This window comes from Canis aureus, chromosome 34, assembly GCF_053574225.1.
Source record: "Canis aureus isolate CA01 chromosome 34, VMU_Caureus_v.1.0, whole genome shotgun sequence".
NCBI classification, from domain to species: Eukaryota; Metazoa; Chordata; class Mammalia; order Carnivora; family Canidae; genus Canis; species Canis aureus.
The window spans coordinates 3,180,003-3,196,430 of NC_135644.1; the positions used below are offsets into that span (position 1 = coordinate 3,180,003).

Here is a 16,428-nt window from a genome sequence, read left to right on the forward strand (position 1 = left end):
GCTTTTTCAGGCCTTCATTCTATTCTGACAAAATATACTTATGTATATATAATGTCATAATATATATGTTATATATATACATTTATATTATATATAGATTTATATTATATATAACATATATATAATACATTACATTTATATATTATATATATAATGACGTTATATATATTTTGTTAAAATATATATCTATATATTATATGTATTATATATATTATATATATTATGACATTATATATATTTTTTTGTTAAAATATATATATCTATATACTTCTAAAGAACGTATCCTTTCATACTACTCCCTTACTCCCTTATTTAACATTTTTCGGCTGGTTTCCATCATCTTAAAAATAAGATTCAAACTTTCTGTGGACAATAAATCCCCAGCTTGTTTGCTTATTTTTACCTGTTGACACAGCCACATAGGTTAGATTCTATTTCCTAAATACTTTTCACTTATCTCCATATCTTTGCATGATTTTCCCCTTGCCTGAAATACTATCTTCTCATCTCAACTTCTGTTTTTTGTTTTGTTTTGTTTTGATTTTTTTTTTTTTTTTAAGAGATGTAGGAGTAGAAGACAGACCTCAAAACCAAAACAATTTCACTTCATGTAGGTTTGGTGATCACCCTCTCACCATCCAAGGCATTATCGTAATTAAATCTTTATCCCTTAGCAAACAAATCAATAATGTCTATCAATAATACTGTTGGATGAATGTTTACATTGGTGAATATTTAGCGCTAAACTTAAAAAAGTGACACAATAGAATCGAATTTGGATTCCAGCAGACAATCTTGTCGTTTTCATGGTATCAAGTTGTCAATTTGGATTGAACATCTACTTACAGTCCTTCCCCGTTTAACTTGTCACTTTCCCAGTAAATGGCTTGGGAAATGAAGTAGACAATAGCTTTTGATTTTCAACATACCATTTCAAGAATTTTCTCTCAGTTGACCTAAGAATCCCATATACTAATGGAGATTTTCTAAATATGTACTCTCTTCCTCTTTCTAAATATACTCCTTTCTTCTTTTTCCAATCATTTCCTGTGCTATTGTTTGTCTACCCTTGATCTTTGGTTTCACTCAGTTAACTACTATTATTGATATAGACATATTGAAACAAAGAGTTCACATTGTAAAGCATGACTAACCTGCAAGCATACTTTTAATCATTATCGTAAATGTTCAAAACTACCCCACGAGATCAGCTCTCTTATTATCCATATTTAATTGATGTGGAAATTGATTTAAAGATATATTAATTATGTGCCCAATTTTACACAACCAGTAATCTCTAGGAAGATAGCAGTAGTCTCTAATGAGACCAGTTAAATATCTCCTTTGTTCCTTGCTTTTGTTCTAGACCAAGTGACCAAAAGACAAGGGGGTCATAGATAGAAAATACATTATCATTTTTGTTAACGAAGAAGTCTAAATTGAAAGACATGGCTTATGTTTATAGGTAAGTAGATCTACTCATAATAAACTCCACTGTAGAGAAGCAATGGACCAGGTCAGATCTCAGCTTTGAAGATTTCACCCAAATACATTAATGTCATGGCAAGGAGGAGCAAAGGCATTTGTTCACCTCAAAGAGGTTACTGCCAGGAGGAAACTTCAATGAGACCACACTATACATTTTCAGTGTTATTATTTCAAGATCTATCAATAACATATGGTTTTCTACTTATTTGGGGCAGAATGAGTAAAGTACCAAGAAAGGCCAAGGTCACCTAATAAGATCCTTTATACATGGGGCGGGGGGATATTAGTAGCTAACACTCATACTTACTCGGGACCAGACACTATTCTACGAGCTTTAATATATTAAGTCTTTTAATGAAATGGAAGCCATCATGCAGACACTCCCTCTGTTACATCAGGCCAAATCAACAAAACTTCTTCCCTACTTACTAGTATAATCTTTCTCTGATGCCACCGTGGATGAACTTTTCTGCTTCTATAATGGGCCAAACATACAACTCCAAACCCACACTCATGCTTTGGCTCAAATCTGCCCTTACTTCCTCAAGAACTTCACTCTTGAAATTATTTTATTTTTATGACTGAATCTTTAATAATTTCCTTCTCCTGCAAGTACAACTATCACTTCTCCATTTATAAAAATAATTTTCCACACGTTACATGTTTTGAAGGGCTGATGAAACTCCTGTTGCCTATTCCTCAACTCTTCTTTGGTATTAATCTGGCCTCAATAGACTTCCCCATCAACCGCTTCAATGGCACTGACCTTATCAGATTCAACAGCTTCCATAATGTGAAATCCTGTATTTTTCTCTTGGCATAGTTCCTATTCTTAGCATCATTTTCCTTTTTTTTTTTTTTTTTTTAGAACTTTATCTTTCTAAAAATACATTTCTTTTTTGACATAATATGCTGACATGAGAGTATTTTTTTCTTTTTTAATTTTTTACTCACTTCATCCATCCTGTATTTTTCTCTTGGCATAGTTCTTATTCTTAGCATCATTTTCCTTTTTTTAGAACTTTATCTTTCTAAAAATACATTTCTTTTTTGACATAATATGCTGACATGAGAGTATTTTTTTCTTTTTTAATTTTTTACTCACTTCATCCTTTTTGCTGGACCCTCTATCTTCTAACTAAATCTAAATGTTGGGATTTCCCAAAACATATTTTGAGCCCTGCCTTCCCCTAAAGTTTTTAGATTCATCTAGATTCGTGTGTCCTCAAGATATGTACCTGCATATAGGCCTTTCACTATATGTCACAAAATAGCTTTTCTAACCACTTTCTTAAGATCTCCTATGGTATTTTTTTTTTATATTAACATGCATTGTATCTAAAACTTGATTGCCTTCCCTCAGACCTGCTTCTCCCAAATTCTTTTTATCTCAACAAATGACTCTACCATTGATACAGATGCTGAAGCAAAAACTTATGAGGTCTTGATTCCTCTCTTTCACTACACTGTCACATCCACTCCAAACACAAATCCTTTCAGTTCTATCGAAAAATAAAACCTATCTTTTTTTCCATTCCCACTGCCACTTTCTTGGTCCTTGTCACATGGATTACTGCAATAGCCACCTAACTGGATTCTCTGCTGTTCTTTTTTTTTTTTTTTTTTCTGCTGTTCTTTCTGTACTTCTGCAATTAGATCTTCACATGGTTTTAAGAATGACTATATAAAAATTTATTTTGTTACTTCTCTGGGGAAAAAAAAAGGTAGCAAGTAGAGAAAAATATGAACAACTTTTTATGAGCTGCACGATTTCAATTAGTTAGCCACTGAGTAAGTTTGAGCTTTCTTATGACCTTGTATTTTTGGGCTTACATATAATATATTTGGAGAGGCCTTCTCTGGCCACATTCCATAGAATTTCACCCACCAAGTCACTCTGTTACATTATTAAATTCCTTCATAGCACTTATTTACTCTGAAGTTAGTGTGTTGATGTATTTGATTTTATTTACATATTTTGTTGAATCCTTCTGCTAGAAGATAAGATCTAAAATGGCAAGGACATTATCTGCTTTCTACATTACCATATCTCCAGTGATAAAATAGAGCTTGGCATATGGTAGGCAATAAATAATATTTGATTAGGCAAATGGCTGAATATGCATGTATAGTAATTGGAAGAGCACATGCAGAAATTGCTTCACTTTTGCTAGCGTCATAGGAAAAGAATTATTCATCTTTTGGCAATGCCTTAATGTTATTAGAATGAAGATGTTACCATTGTAGTCATGTGCAGTCAGAAGACATATATGGGTTTGTAACATTAGTTTCAAAGAGTCTTTAACTAAGATGAGAGATTGTGTAAAAGAATATATTAAAAATAATTTAAAAATCCAAACAAGATCAATAAAGATTATTATGTGCTTGAAGGAAATACTTAAAACACTGAATCAGGGGCACCTGGGTGGTTCAATGGTTGAACATCTGCCTTCAGCTCAGGTCGTGATCCCAGGGTCCTGGCATCAAGTCCCTCATCTGGCTCCCTGTGAGGAGCCTGCTTCTCCCTCTGCCTGTGACTTTGCCTCTCTCTCTCTCTGTGTCTCATGAATAAATAAATAAAATCTTTAAAAAAACTCACTGAATCATAAACTATTAACCTATTGGATATATGTTTTGAGACTTCTGAGAAGATTTTATGAGTTATTCATTATAAATGTAACAATGGCAATAAGTAATGTGAGGATTACATCCACAAATTATTGGTGTTCTTAGTGCTGACGATTCTTAAAGACAATGTAAACAATAACTAATATATTTATATTCATAATATACAATCTGATTTCTAATTGAAATTACATATACAAGCCAATATGTGATTCTTTGAAACATATTTCAACAAAACTGAACATAACTAATATTTTAAGAATAAAAATTCAAATTTGAAATTTTTCCATTAATTCTCTCCACTTTGATTTCTTACACATATAAGGAAACAATGATTACATCATTAGATCTTATTTATACACATTTCTGTGGTACACCTCTAAGTGTCTATCAACTATTATCATCTATCTATCATCTATCTACCTATCATCTATCTATCTATCTATCTATCTATCTACCTATCTATTATCTATCTTATTTCTCATCCACATTCCTGTTTTTTTTTTATGAACTGTAATGTTATATTAACAAATAATATTGCCAAAGGGAAAAACTAGTGATTTATGATTGATAGTATTTCTCAATTTTTATTTATTCTCTTTCTTAAGAAACAAATTGGCAATTTCTCCTGGGGAACTACCTCCCCCATGCACACTCATGCCATGTACTTTTAAGTGGAGACAACTCTGAAATAGAATCAATTGGCTTATTTCATCAGTACTTCCTAACATCAAAGTAAAATGATTAGGGAAAAATTAAAATCTGATCAGAAGCAAATGGATCCTCTATTAAGAAAAAAAAGTCTTTCCTTGGAAAGGGGGCATAAAAATAGGAAATATATGAAAGTTTCAGTTCCTTTTTTTCCAGGACTTCAGGGGAAAAAAAAAAAAAAAGTCGAAGAGAGCAGAGCCTCCAAGGAGTCTGAAGATAAATCATCAAGGAGATAATGGATAGAAACTTGCTGTAAAAATAATTCTCACTGACAAACTGAAAAAAAAAAAAAAAGAAAGAAAGAAAACTTGAGGAAGTAACAGTAATACAAGCATATAGAAAATGAAATAAAATTCCCCTATAGAATCATCTTTAAGGTTCCATATTGTAATGAAGTGCAATACAGCATGTATCTATCTGCTGCATACTCTGTAACATTTTCACTAATATTTCCTCTACTCAATTAATAGTGCAAAAATAAGTGGGATTAGGCAAATCCAACCCACTGCTGTGTGATGTGAAGTTCCATCCCAATGACATTGGATCTATCCATGCCTGAGAGCAGATATAACATAGACCACCTCTGAAGAGATGTTTGAGGAGTCATTGTGTGTTTCCACCAGTTCTCTTACTATTTTTCATTTATTTATTTATTTATTTATTTATTTATTAAAATTAATTAATTAATTAATTAATTTTTTTTTTTTTACTATTTTTCTTCAGGACTAAAAATAAAACATGGAAATTAGGAGTTCCTAGATTTTAGATAAAAGACACAAGAAGACCCACAGTTGATCCATGGTAACCTTTAGTTGATATGTATCATTGGTCAGTCTATGTTGCTGGTATTTTAATGTTATGTGTTATGATAGTAGAGTTTACTAAGTCTAGACTATTTTTGAGAATTTGATATGTGTTTTTGGATTTTGCCATTGTTTTGCAGGATAGTAGCTGAGGTAGATGATGATGATAGATAGATAGATAGATAGATAGATAGATAGATAGATAGACAGGTAGATGGGCAGGGATAATAATGCTAAATATATTTGTGAGTGAAATGAATTTTAACACATGTCAATTTAAGTTTTTTTTTTTCATCAGAAATGCTTAATTTATTCTAGATGACCATCACCTATATTTTCATAAATACCCCAATGAGTTTCTTACATTTGTCTTCTTGAAAATTAAATTAAATGCAAGTTGTCTTCCTGCTCTTAGGGGGAAAGTTCTCAATTTTTCCCCATTGAGAAGGGTATTCAGTGTGGCCTCTTCATATATGGCTTTTAATGATATTAAGGTATGTTCCCTCTATCCCTACACTGAGGAAACTTTTAACCAAGAAAGTATGATGTGTTTTGTCAATCACTTTTTCTGCATCAGTTGAGAAGATCATGTGGTTCTTGTCCTTTCTTTTATTAATGTCGTTTATCACATTGATTGATTTGCATTGATTGATGTTGAACCAGCCTTGCAGCCCAAGAATAAGTTTTTCTTAGTAATGGAGAATAATCCTTTTAATGTACTGTTGGATCCTGTTGGCTAGTATGTTGGTGAGAATTTTGGCATCCATGTTCATCACGGATATTGGTCTCTAATTCTTCCTTTTGGTGTGGTCTTTGTTTGTTTTGGGGACAAAGGTATGCTGGCCTCATTGAATGAGTTTGGAAGTTTTCCTTCCATTTCTATTTTTTGAAAAACCTTCAGAGGAATTGGATATTAACTCTTTTACTGTTTTGTTAGAATTCCCCTGGGAAGCCATCTAGTCTTGGATTCTTGTTTGTTGGGAGATTTTTGATTACTACTTCAATTTCTTTTCTGGTTATGGGTCTGTTCAGGTTTTCTATTTCTTCCTATTTCAGTTTTGGTAGTTTACACGTGTCTAGGAATGCATCCATTTCTTCTAGATTGCCTAATTTGTTGGCATATAATTGCTTGTAATACAGTTTTAAAATCGTTTGTATTTCCTTGGTATTGGTTGTGATTTCTCCTCTTTTGTTCATGATTTTATTTATTTGGGTCCTTTCTCTTCCTTTTTGATAAATCTCACTCTTTGTAGATGACATGATACTCTACATGGAAAACACAAAGGACTCCACCCCAAATTGCTAGAACTCATAAAGGAATTTAGCAAAGTGGCAGAACATAAAATCAATGCACAGAAAACAGTTGCATTTCTATACATTGACAATGAGACAGAAGAAAGAGAAATATAGGAATCAATCTCATTTACAATTGCACCAAAAATTGTAAGAGGCCTAGGAATAAACCCAAGCAAAGAAATAAAGGATATGTGCCCTGAAAACTACAGAACACTTGTGAAAGCAATTATGACAGAGAAATGGAAAACGTCCCATGCTCATGGATTGGAAGAACACATGTTCACTGACAGATGAATGGATAAAGAAGTGTGGTAGATATATATAAAATGGAATATTACTCCACCATCAAAAAAAATGAAATTTTACCATTTGAAATGATGTGGATTGAACTGCAAGGTATTATGTTTAGAGAAATAAGTCAATTAGAGAAAGATCATTATCATATGATCTCATGCATATGTGGAATTTAAGAAACAAAACAGAGGGTCGTAGGGAAAGGGAAGGAAAAATAAAATAAGACCAAATCAGAGAGGGAGGCAAACCATAAGAGACTCGTAACTATAGGAAACAAACTGAGGGTTGCAAAGGGGAAGTGGATGAGGGTAAGGGGTAACTGGATGACGGTCATTAAGGAGGACACCAGATATAATAAGCAATGGGTGTTTATATGCAACTGATGAATCCCTGACCTCTACCTCTGAAACTAATAATATTATACTACATGTTAATTACTTGAGTTTAAATAAAATAAGATTTTTTAAAGGGAAAAAATTAAATGCAAGTCGTAATTTAGCTCTGTGGATGGATCCTATTTTGTACATACCTGTATTATAGTGAGCCAGTATATTTAAAGTAAGGAGACTTTAGATTAATACATTGGGCTTAAAACCTATCTCTGATTTTTTGCTTTACAATGTTATTAACCTGCTCTGGGGCAATCTTCTCATTTCAGAAATGAGAATAATGTTTGCACAGCATAGTCCTGTAACACTTCAAGGCTGTAGGGGGAACACTGCTCTAGAATTTAGGGATCTAGGAGTTCCTCCTGGATGAAGTGAGGATTAGATTAAGGGCAGAGAGTAAGTACAAGTTGGCCAAATGAATTTGGAGTAGGGAAAAGAGAGGCATATTTCAGGGAACAAGAAATAGATGGACGGATGCTTGGGATAAGTAAGAGTGATTAAAGTCCTGTCATGGACTATAGAATGAAGTTCAGAGGCAGTGGGAAGAAGTCAACAGAAGAGGCAGCAGGAGCAGAGACTTGTAAACTAAGTTCAAGAGTTTAGATACTAATCTAAGTAAATGTTACTAAAAGATTTTAAGCTTCTGATAAGGTCAAAATTTTGCAAAATGTTTTCTCTATTCACACACACACACACACACACACACACAAATTCCAGGGAAGAAAGACTAGAGGCTGTTAAGCTAATTAGAAGCTGCTGCAATGTAAAATTTCCCCCAGTGGCTTCACTGTAGCACCAATGTCAGTGTAGGAGAGAGGTAGGTGAATTTGAAAAAGATTTAAAAGGTAAACACTGTGGGGCTTGACGATGGATTAGATTTGTGGGACCACCCATGAAGGAGAAGAGGACTGTGTGCACAGCACCCTGGTTTCTGGCTGGTGCAGTGGATTATCTCATTGATACTATACACTAGGAGAATGATCAAGATTGGAAGGGAAGTTAAAAATCAATCGTTTTCCATTTAAATATGAGGTTCCAAAAAATAAAATAAAATAAATTTGAGGTTCCTGTGAAACACGCTGGTGGAATTGACTGTGTAGAGAGTCAGGACGGAAGTTCAGAAGAGAAACCTGGTGAGGACATCATTGAAGCCAACGGAATGGATGGTATCATCTCTGAAAAGCAGGAAAGCTAGAGCAGAAGGAAAAAACAGTTTATAATAAAATGGCTAAGAACAATTCTATAATCACTAAAAAGAGGAAAATAATACTGCAAAGATTGTGGAAAAAATTCAAGAGAATTTAGAAGAAAAATCACTCCTCTTTGGTTGGAAACTTCAGCATGACTTGTAATCATTGAAGTACTTATGATTTTATTTAATATCTACCTACCTATCTACTTACCAGTCGTCTATCATCTCTAATGTAATTATATATATAAAATTCAAGGTACTAAATTGTTTTTAAAAGTCAACATGAAAAATCCCCTAAGTCCATTTGGTCACAAATAAATAAGAAGTGTTTTGATAGCTTTGGCCTAATATTTTCATTATGTTTTTGAGTATCCTGTGATTTATTGCTATCACTGTGTTTTACTGCAATTTTCAAATGACACCAAGAGTTCAAAGCTCGACCAGTACAAATAAAATGTTAACAGATAATGTGGATTTAAGCAATATGTACAATACGTGAACACATATAAATAGTTTTAAGCCAGTCACTATATTGGTTAATATGAAATAAAAATGTGTAAGGGTCATCTCAGCTCAGGTGCCGTGCCCAATAATGAAAGGAAAATCAGCCCCATCATTTAAATTGACCTATTCTTTAAAATCCTCTTAATGTTGTAGCAGAGGCAAAGCTCTACCTCTGCCCTCTTAGGGTCCGTGACTGGGCCTGGGACAAAAGAGCCATTAAATGAACAAAAGATCCATTAAAAGGGGAAAAAAAAGCATACAGATTTTTACATGTATATGGACACCCCCCAACCCCCCCACCCTCCCGTTAAAACACAATGACCCGTAGAAGTGGCTTTGCCTAACCTTTCCACTTGGTTGAACAAAGACTGGCAACTGTTAAAGTTACTAACATGTGTGGAGAGAATAAAGGAAAATAAGAGCAATTTTAACAAGACCTGTTAGTATGGCTCTCTTGGTCTCTACTCCCCCTCTCTGGTGGTAAGAACAACTCTTCCCTCCTGAAATAGGGAGTTTTATCTCCTGCTTTCCAGAAGAAAAGGGGCGGTCAGCATGCCATTCTTGTACCTGCTGTTCTTCAAATGCCTTTAGCTCAAAATAATCCTTATACCAAAGTGCCCTAGATTGGAGGCCCATCCTTTAATATTTTAGGCATTAATTTCAGAGAAGAAATAGTTTGTAAGTTAAATGTTGCTGTTTATTTTTTTATTTTCCACCTTGGAGGGAATAATATTTCCCCCAGGATTTTTTTTTTTCCCTTAATGTAACCATGTTAAGTCTCCTACCCTGTCTCTCATTCAGTCCAACTCTCTTAGGAGGAATCTCATTAAGAAAATGAAATTGCCCCTAATTCTATCACTATAGATAGCTCTGGATGACATAAAATTAATGCCGTCCCAGTACACTTCTGAAACGCAAACCAATCAAGATCTTATGCTGGTGAGGCACATTTAATTGATAACATTCAGCTAAAGATAGAATGAATGGTCTTTGACAATTCTAATGTGGTAGCTGACATCTTTACAGCAAAAGAAGTAATTCTGATGGTTTCTTTTCAGTGTGAACCATATTTCAGTTATCAACATATGAAACTATGATAGTGACCTCTACATTCTTCATAAGTGTGTTTTACAGATTGTTATTTCATGATTCTTTTTGCTACATGCCCACAGATTTAACTGCTAATAAGGATTCTCTTTCTGTTTCAGAAAAATTCTAAAATGTTATGCTTTGCTAATTACACAGGATATGGCAGTGGGAAGGTGTCTTGGATTACCCATTTTTTCAATTCTCCAAAGATTTAGAGAAGAAGTGAAAAGTTTTGCCAAGATTCACAGGTTATATTTGGAAAATATAGATTTGAAAAAACATATATGATATATATGTACATACAATATCTGAATATATGTGGGGGTGTGAAATATGTAGTTTTAGTTTAGATAATTATACAAAAAATTCACATGAACGTTTTTCTGAATCATTCATATGAGCAATTTATTTTTTTCTTTTTATTTTTTCATATGAACAATTTAAATCAAGTGCTACAAAGCAATGTGTGTCGGTGTGTTCTTTTTTATTTAGAGTCAAAAAGAAGACATGCTTTCCTAAACCAACATTTTGATTCTGAAATGCTTTGAGTAAAGAAAAGTAGTGGAAAACTGAAATCATCATTCAGTAGCAAGTAGTATACATAGAGAAAATTCAAAAGAATTTGGACTGTAGGCCTCAGTGCCTTATATACTGTACAAAGAAATGTAATTATAGCTGCAAAACATCCTCAGTCATATTTGTATTAATCTGATTTTTTGGTTTATTATTTCATGTGTTAATACTAAGTAGAGTCATCATAGTTATAGATTTCTACATAATTAAGAAATATTAGAATGAAAATAATTTAAAGCAATCCTTGATAAGTAATAAAATACTTCTCTCCCTTTAAAGTCTGTTGTGCACATTCTTCAGAGAAGGGAGCTTACCTAAATGTCAGCACGGAACGGTTTAGTGAGCGACCTATAAACTTGATTTTTTTCCATTGAGCATTTTACAGGAAAAATAAAATAAAATAGACTAACAAATGCCAGAACAGAGGATGTTTTTTGACCTGATTCTCCCCCTTGATATTACAAATATGCATATTTGTTGAAATCATCATGAGTGGGCATTCCTACCTCATTTTTACCCAAAAGTTTTCAGCTTTGTGAAAAGTTTCTCTGCATATTCAAACTTTGCTAGATCACAAGTAACTGGAGAAAGGTAGCCCAACTGTCTCAAGAAATAAAACAGCACCATGGCCTTCATATTTGCATTACATTGAGATACATTTACTGATGGCATTATTCTTCTAGTCACATAATTTCAAGTTGTAATGCTGAGGTCAAGATAAAAATATTTGCTTTTCTTTTGTTTTGTTTTGTTGCAAGCTCTACCAATCTGTTCTAGAAACAGATTCCATTTCTCAGGACATCAGATTGCCAGAACTCATTCTAAATCAAAGTTACTGAAACTTTGTATAGAGATTACATCATGATAGACAAAAGGAAATGGTCTTTCAAGCCGTTTCACAAGTGACTCTCATGGAGATTTCTTATTTGAAACTTGCCCAGAACTATCATGTATACCTGACTTCCCTCTAAGAATTCTATTTGAATGGAGACAGAAAATTAAAAAAAATAATAATAATACGACAGTACCAAAAAATAAAATAAGAAAATATGCCACTGATAGAAGAAAACATCTAAGGAAACTCTGGAAAACAGCAAACAGATAACACATGATTGGAAAAAAAAAAAAAAGGATCAAAAAAAAAAGAAAAAAAAGCTGTACACAAAATCAGCCAGGACTTAAGGAGGAATGCTTCTTGCCAGGACAGCCCCAAAGAAACTCATTGTCAAGAATCTCATAAACAGCCAGCTTTAAGATTTTCATTAAAAGATAATAAAGAGCCTGCTTGCCTATGCCCACCCTTTAAACCCACATCTCCAACTACAGCAACCAAAGTACAGGAAAAAAAGAAAAAAAAAGTAGGTGTTGGTGGTGAGAAGTAGAATTTATAAGGCTGTGAAAAAGAACTATAACCAAACCTGAGGTAAATTCTGATTTTCAAAATTGGTATGGGATCAAAAAAAAAAAAAAAAGCACTCTGTCCATAAATAAAATAATAAAGTTTATCTCTTTATGAAATTAAAGTTTTTTGGATCACTCATTTCCCTGCTATCTGCCCTTGCTTTCTAAAGAAAAGTGTGCTCATTAGAATACTCTGCTCACTCCTCTGCAGAGCCTACATCTGATTTTCCATTTTGGAGGGATCGGGGTCGTGGAATGAGACTTGTACAGTTGCTAAGAAACTCTTTCCGCCGTCCCCATGTTGTGGCACCTTATGTGATGTACACAACGGAGCATACCAGCAGCAAGAGCCAGAATTTTGAGACAAATAAGAATAGTACAAACTGATTACAGAATAATAACAGAACCACCAGCCACACGATAGTGTTTGGAAAGCAGTTATAATATGGAAACTTAAACGTTTTAAACTTTAGGATCATTCTGGATGTGTAGAATAAAGATTTTCCGTACGGTCCAGACTCAGTTTCCCGATTATCAATAACTTACATAAATAAGGTACATTTTCCACAATTAATGAGTCATTATTATTAACAACAGCTCATACTTTATTGTAATTTCCTCAGTTCTTTCTTCGAATTTATTTTTTTTCTGTTCTCAGATTCCATTTAAAGCACCACAGTACGTTCAGCAGTCTTGCCTTCTCACTCTTTTATATTGTGAGAGTTTTTCAGACTTTCCTTGCTTTTGATGACCTTGACAGTTTTGAGCTTTCCTAGTCAGATGTTTTATGGAACGTCTCTCAATTGGGATTTCTATGATGTTTTTCTCATGATTAGACCCGGGTATTTGGGGAGAAAGACTATAGTTGTACAGCACATTTTATCACATCCTATTTAGGTCTATATTCTATCGATCTGACTTATCACTGTGATGTTAACTTAAATCACCTGGTTTAAGACAGTCTTTGTCAGGTTTCTTTACTATGAAGTTACTCTTCTTATTTCTCCTTCCCATCCTGTACTTTGGGGAAGAAAGCCCCTATCTGCAGCCCCACACTTAAAAAGCAGGGAGTTATGATTTAACTTCTCCAAGTGCAGAGTATCAAAAAAATATTTGGGATTCTTCTGCACAGGAGACTCATTTTCCTCCCTCATTTGTTTATTATGCTATCGTTGATTTATATCAGTACAGAGTCATGGACATTTATCTTGTGCATTGAGATATAACCCGATCCTACAGAAGTGTTGTGGTTCAAATTGTTCCCCCTATTTGGTCATTGGGGAGATTTTCAGGGTTCCTATATCACTTTGATATGATCTTTCTTTCTCCCTTTCTTTCCTTATTTACTGACTTATTTTTGTGAACACCGTCTTATTTTCTGGCATTTCAAGTTTTCCAGGCTCATCTTGTGTGTTTCCTGTTCTAGTCCCAGGCGTAGCCATTTTTTTTCCCAAAGAGAGTATGATTGTAAACTTACTCTAATCTGAAAATGTCTATAAATATCTCTATTTGTAACCACCTGTATCTATATTAAATTACACACGAGTGCATACTGATGACTCCAGCTCTGATCCATTTTCACATGAATTGTTGTAGGTTCTCCTTGCTTATTCATAAGCTCCCTGTTCCAGCAGTGACAGACTTGTCTGCTAACACTTGCTCCCGTTTAGTTAATAGTTTAATTCCATTGTACAGACACAGTGATTTCAGAATTTTAGCCTCTACTCTTCTGGGAAGATGGGTTAAGGGGACACATTGTCAGTTAGGGTGCAGGGTTTATGTTCAGTTGCTTTTGCCTTTATTGCCACTTATCTCCAAAGTTTCTCAGGCTAATACTTTACACCCTCACTATCTTCGGTAAAGTTGCTTCATATACTTGAAATATGTTTTAATTCTATTGCCACAACTTGCATTCCATCCTGAGATACTCTGACCTTCTGAGATATATATATAATTTTTTTTTTTTACACAGGTTAGGCTTTACAGTTTGCACTATGCATCCCACCGTGTGTTGATAAATGCAGTGTTATGTATCCATAATTTCAGTGTTGTACGGAGTAGTCTTACGCCCCCTCCAAAAAAATCTCTTTCTTCACCTCTTCTCTATCGCTGAGCACTTGGGAACCACTGATTTGGTTATTGTCTTTAAAGGGATGAGCACTGAATGTTATACTCTATGTTGGCAAATCGAACTTAAATAAAAACAAATGTAAAAGAAAAAAAAAGTGTTGCCTTTTCCAGAATGTCATATAATTGAAATCACAGGCTATGTAGCTTTTTCAGACTGGCTTCTTTCACCAACAATATGAATTTAAGGTTTGTCCATGTCTTTCCATGGCTTGAGACCTTGTTTCTTCTTAATCCTGAAGAATATTCCAATGTACAAATGTAACACGGTGCTTACCCATTGACCTATTAAAGGACATAGTGGATGCTTCCATTTTGGGGGGGGGGGCGGATTGTACATAAAGATTTCTCTGCAAATGTAAGTTTTGACCTGAGTTGAGTAAATACCAAGCATGTGTAACTGCTGGAGGATATGGTAAGAGTATGTTGGGTTTCAAACTATCTTCTGTGTTTAGAAGTCAAACTATCCTGTGTCATTTTTCAATCCCACCGGCGATCAATGAGAGTATCCTTGCTGGCAGCTGATATTATCGGTTTTTGTTTTTGTTTTGTTCGTTTTGCTTTAATTTGCATCCATTCTAATCGGTGTATAGTGGTATCTTGTTTTAATTTGTAATTCTTTAATGACACATGATGTTGAGCAAAATTTCATATGTTTTTTTACCATCTATGTAACCTCTTTGATGAAGGATCTTCTCACACCTTTGCCCATTTTTAATTGGATTTTGTGCTTTTTGTGAATTTTAAGTTTTCTTTGTATATTATGTACACACACACATATGATAAAGAAAACAGTTCAACTTCTAATCTTTTTTTTTAAACTTAAGAATTCACTAGATATTAATACATCTTAAAGAAGACAAATCTGAAATTTGCTTGTTCTTTGGGTTCACTTGTTTAAATTTCCTTTGGGTAAATTAAATTTAAAATTGCTTATTAAAAACAGATTGCTTATAGAAACCTGAGGAGCAAAACACACAAAATATTAACTTCTGTTATAAGATAAAAACTGAATAGTTTGTTCTTATTGGATAATGTAAGAAAAGCTCTTTGTCTTGAATTCACTAGTTATTTATTACCAAAGACCAATAACTTCACAAAATAAACAAAAGTTGCTTTCCAAACACTCAATTCAATCCACTTGAACATATAGACAAGACTGATATTTATGTTTTTCATTGGTTATTTGTTTAACATCTAAACAAGATCATTTGCTCTATAAACATTATCTTGGCATAGTTTGTTATGCCAACCATCATTATTTATTCAGAATAGAGAAAAAATGTGAAGATGTTTCAATTGTTTGATATATTTAACTATTGATGCTAAGCCTAGGCTTATGTTCAGAAAACAAAAAGTACTTCTTATGCTATCTGGATAATTTCTGCTTTACATTAAAAAAATGAAAATTCTAGATATAAACTAGGATTAAATTGATATTCAAACAAGTTATATCTACAAAGTTTATAAAACATTTCAGATTACATGTGGCTTTAATGATCAGCACTCATCACTTTTGGATAGTGAGGCATCCCTGACGTGATATAATAAAAATGGTTCATGATGTAGTTTCTTTCTGTTCGCCTTGCCAAAATTATCAGGAAATTGATGTATTTATAGGAAAAAAAGATATAAAATATATATTTAACTGATCTGTTCCCAATTCTAGTTATCTTTCACAGTCACCTTGAAGGAGACTTTGTCTACCATCTTGTGTATGATCATATAATAAGGGCCAGTTTAAAACAAAACTGTTATTACAAAAATAATAATTAAGAATCATAAGTCAATGATATTTTGATATATTTTGTATTATACTAGAAAATAAAATATTCTACATTTCATGCATTTCATTCTTTTTTACCGAAATGTCTCTAAATTAATAAATGTTGATATTCATTATGGAAGAAAATTTGTTTATTTAGATTTTAGCACA

At 33.4% G+C, this 16,428-nt stretch overlaps 1 long non-coding RNA gene across 2 annotated transcripts in view; it reads right to left on the reverse strand.

The window, feature by feature from the left end:
• The window catches only part of LOC144304698 (uncharacterized), a 33,294-nt gene that overhangs the window by 3,140 nt on the left and 13,726 nt on the right, over window positions 1-16,428 (reverse strand). Inside the window, exon 3 of one of the 2 annotated variants that reach the window (XR_013371631.1) lies at window positions 8,651-8,797. The exons of the other annotated variant lie outside the window; for it this stretch is intronic. This is a non-coding gene — a long non-coding RNA (uncharacterized LOC144304698). Of the gene's footprint in view, window positions 1-8,650; window positions 8,798-16,428 lie in introns of those variants that run through there. 2 annotated transcript variants of the gene reach the window in all.